The sequence below is a fragment of the Sapajus apella genome, unplaced genomic scaffold (genome assembly GCF_009761245.1).
Source record: "Sapajus apella isolate SASKATOON/1434 unplaced genomic scaffold, GSC_monkey_1.0 scaffold32, whole genome shotgun sequence".
In the NCBI taxonomy this organism is placed as follows: Eukaryota; Metazoa; Chordata; class Mammalia; order Primates; family Cebidae; genus Sapajus; species Sapajus apella.
In genome coordinates, this window is record NW_022436972.1 from 4,287,196 (window position 1) to 4,291,746 (window position 4,551).

Below are 4,551 nucleotides of genomic sequence, written 5' to 3' on the forward strand. Positions count from 1 at the left end.
GCTCATTGTAAAAAATTTTACAAAACAGAAATCTAAAGTCCTTCATAATTCTGCTTCCCAAAGATAACCAGTGTAGCCATATTTATGCTATTACAGTGTTTCTTTATGCATGTCCAACAATCTATATATATTTTTAAAAACGGGATCAGGATTTTGTAACTTGTTTTTTTCCACTAGGTAGTGAGGCAGATATCTTTCCATATAAGTAGACCTAGGTATACTTCATTCTTTTAAATAGCTGCGTAGTATTTCATTATATTGCTATGCCATAATTTGAAATAAATCAATCCCTTATTACATTTTTCTTTTTTTTTTTTGAAATGGAGTCTCACTCAGGCTGGAGTGCAGTGGCACAATCTCAGCTCACTGCAACCTCTGCCTCCTTGGTTCAAGCAATTCTCTTGCCTCAGCCTCCTGAGTAGGTGGGACTACAGGTGTGCACCACCATGCCCAGCTAATTTTTGTATTTTCAATAGAGACGAGGTTTCACCATGTTGGCCAGGATGGTCCTGGACTCCCGACCTCAAGTGATCCACCTGCCTTGGCCTCCCAAAGTGCTGAGATTACAGGTGTGAGACACCGTGCCCGCCCCTTAGTAGATTTTTAACCTCCTTCCAGACGTTTGGTTTTATAAGACTGCAATCAACCATCTTTGTATGTGAATCTGTGCACATATGAGTACTTCCAGAGATGAAGTCCTAGAAGTAGAATATAGCTTGATTGAAGGTGACATGTTTTTTAAATCCTCATTACAACCCTATAAGATAGGTATTATTTCCCCCACTTTCACAGAAAAGGCAACAGAGGATCACAGTGGCTCCACTACTTTACCTGTAAAGTAGGGGGCTGAACTAAGCCTCACACCCAGCTCAAGCTGAGCCTAAAACACACACTTTTTCCACCATGAGACCCAGATTCACATGCAGCAGGGGAGACAGAAGGATTCAGCAGGAGTGGGCAGTGGGGCCAAGGAATGGGCCCTCGGGCTCACGCACCATGCAGGGAGGTGCTGGGGTTGGAACCTGGGGACATTAGTGCAACCACAGCCCAGATACTTTAGTCTGGTGCTGTGTTCCAATGTGGCTCAGCCAGGGCTTCCCGGGGTTCTCATCTTTAACAGGATCATAAAGCTTCCTCTATATCAGTGTCTTTCAACTTTGGTTTTCAGTGTTGTTGTTTTTGAGATGGAGTCTCACTCTGTCACCCAGGCTAGAGTGCAGAGGTGTGATCTCGGCTTACTGCAACCTCCACCTCCCGGATTTAAGCGATTCTCCTGCCTCAGCCTCCGAAGTAGCTGGGATTACAGGTGTGAGCCACCAGGCCTGACTAATTATTATATTTTTATTAGAGACAGGGTTTCATCATGTTGGCCACGCTGATCACAAACTCCTGACCCCAAGCAATCCTTTGGCTTTGGCCTTCCAAAGTGCTGGGATTACAGGTGTGAGCCACTGTGCCCGGCCCAAATTTTGTATTACATGACTCTCAGTAAGACCAATATTTGCCTTGTGACACAGGTATACACATGTATAAAACTGAAACAGAAGTGTCATAAAAATAATACTCCTGTTAGTTGATTGCAATGTATTGTAAATTTTTCCCTTACATAATTAAAAAAAAAAAATCCCCAATTCGAAAACGCTGTAGTAAATCCTGGTAAAGACTATCTTTATCTCCCCAGGTTGGTGAACATGTAAAAAGGATGAAGGCTCGAGTTCCTCATTCCGATTCAAGTTCCTTCCTGAGCTAGTCCCATTTCCCCTGCTCACTCAGCCAGTTCAGGTGCACCCCACGGCCCGGGCCAAACTCAGTCTCGTCTCTCACTTCAGCCTCCCGTGGCTCCCTTCTTTGGGGGAAAGCTCTGTTCTGACAAAAATGGATGCTACCAGAATGTAATACCCTTCATGTTTGACTTGTATAGCTTGATCATTAAAATGGTCATTTTTCTCCCCCACAAAGATATCAGGAGAGGCTTGTCAATTTTTCAAGGGCTGCCCTTAAAGTCTTTTTTTTTTTTTTTGAGACAGAGTTTCAGTCTTGTTACCCAGGCTGGAGTGCAATGGTGCGATCTCGGCTCACCGCAACCTCCGCCTCCTGGGTTCAGGCAATTCTCCTGCCTCAGCCTCCTGAGTAGCTGCGATTACAGGCACGCACCACCATGCCCAGCTAATTTTTTTTTTTGTATTTTTAGTAGAGACGGGGTTTCACCATGTTGACCAGGATGGTCTCGATCTCTTGACCTTGTGATCCACCCGCCTCGGCCTCCCAAAGTGCTGGGATTACAGGCTTGAGCCACCGCGCCCGGCCTCCCTTAAAGTTTTAAATATTCTTGTCATTCTCTTTTGAAGTACCTATTATGTTATCATCCTTATCTTACCCTTTTCTTCTATGTTGTTAGTCAAACTCTTGCCTGTGGTTCAAGTTTTTTTTTTTTTTTTAACCCATCTTGGCTCACTGCAACCTCTGCCTCTGGGTTCGAACGATTCTCTTGCCTCAGCCTCCCGAGTAGCTGAGATTATGGGCATGCACCAGCACACCTGGTTAATTTTTATATTTTTAGTAGAGATGGGGTTTCAACATGTTGGCCAGGCTGGTCTTGAACTCCTGGCCTCAGGTGATCCACCACCCTGCCCTCCTAAAGTACTGGGATTACAGGCGTGAGCCACCATGCCAGTTCATGCTGTTTTCTTTTTTCCACTAGAAAAAAACACAGAGCGTTATTATTCTCAACACCAGCGGCAGCAGTCTCTGTAGGACAGGGGAGTGAGTTCTGTTGACTGACAGGGATAGGTGGCTCCCACTTGCTGGCGATGAGCGGGTTCTGCAGGACCACGATGACTGAGTCCCCACGCAGGAACATCCTGGCAATGTAGCGGTCTTTGTTGACTGGCTTGGACTTCTTCTTGCCCTTGCCACTCTTGGGTATCTCAGTCCACATCTCCTTCACGTTCTCCAGCACCATGTCGCAGTGCCTATCAAAGGCTTTCATGCGGCCCAGGAGTTTCTTATTGTTGCGGCAGTTGATGAGCACTTGGGTGCTGTTCTTGACGGACTGAGTGAGCACAGAGAGTGGACCCGTGTTAAATTACTCCTCCTCTCGCTTCTGCAGCTCCTCCGCGGTCATCTCACTCTTGGGCTTGTTGAGGAGGCTCACGTTGGTCACTAGGCTCTTGGTTCACTCCCGTTTCCTCCATGTTGCTGCTGCCTGCATGCTGTTTCCTACCATCACTTTCATAGGCTCCATGACATTTTCCAGCTTCTAGGAGATTGGCATTTTCACTGTGCTATCCATTTGCTTTGCTTAAATGTTTACAGCACTGGAGAGACTGTTCAATGACTTACAGATGCTAAGAGGAGAGAGATGCTTGCATGAGGAACAATTTCACAAGTCAGTATTAGATTATTCGTTAATCTTTTCTGCAGGGGCTCTCATAATGAATCTTTGAATAAGCAGGGTCCGCCATACAACCTTCCCCACTCAGCCTTTCTCTCTCTGCCCTATCACAGAATCGTAGCCTCTGTCTTGACAAGCCAGCCAGCAGCACTTGATGTGCTGTGCTTTGCCAGCACTTTGAAAAGGAGGGAGCTACACTGTTTGCTTAGTTCATTCTCAAGTTTCTTAATTGTCGAGATTTTGAAACAACAAAAATGGTTATGAGAATGACAGACAACTTCTGAAATTCAATATTTTGGGGGAAACAACTGTGTACTTGTCTATGTATGTACTGCTACTTTCTCTAAGCTGGAAAGATGATTAATACAGTAACACACAAAAAAGGGAAACAGCTTTTCCTCCATGCTTCTCTTTACCATTTGAAATTTTGGAAAAGAGTTTCTAGGATTAATTGCTTCAGTAGGAAGACTGCAAAGATGTTCTCAGCTAGGTACCATGCTTATTGTATCTTACCATTCCACTTATTTGAATTAATATGCACTTTTAAAAACACTGGCCAGGCACGGTGGCTCATGCCTGTAATCCCAGCATTTTGGGAGGTTGAGGCAGGCAGATCACCTGAGGTCAGAAGTTCGAGACCAGCCTGGCCAACATGGTGTAACCCTGTCTCTACTAAAAATACAAAAATTAGCCGGGCATGGTGCCACATGCCTGTAAACCCAGCTCCTTGGGAGGCTGAGGCAGAAGGATCACTTGAACTCGGAAGGCAGAGGTTGCAGGGAGCCAAGATTGCTCCATTGCACTCCAGCCTGGGCGATGAGAGAGAAACTCTGTCTCAAAAAACAAAAACAAACAAACAAACAAAAAACCCCTATTTTCTGCTCACAATTAGGACAGGAATACAGGCAAAAGCTAAGCAACACACTCAAATAATATAAGTCCACTTTTGTAATTATTGCCAATAATGTAATTCAGAAAATGGAAACATTTTAAATTTGATTTTCCTACCTTGTACACTACAGAACTAGATAAAAAATTAAAGGTTTCCTTCAGAAGGAATGAAAAATATGTTATATTTTCCAATTAAATAGAAGTTACTGCAATAAATAATTGTCACTGTGTTGCAGATGAACCAATTATTTTTCTTCTCATAGTGT

At 44.2% G+C, this 4,551-nt stretch overlaps 1 pseudogene; it reads right to left on the minus strand.

The window, feature by feature from the left end:
• Window positions 1–2,656: 2,656 nt before the first annotated feature.
• Window positions 2,657–4,007, minus strand: LOC116562207 (annotated as a pseudogene).
• Between the last annotated feature and the right edge of the window lie 544 nt (window positions 4,008–4,551).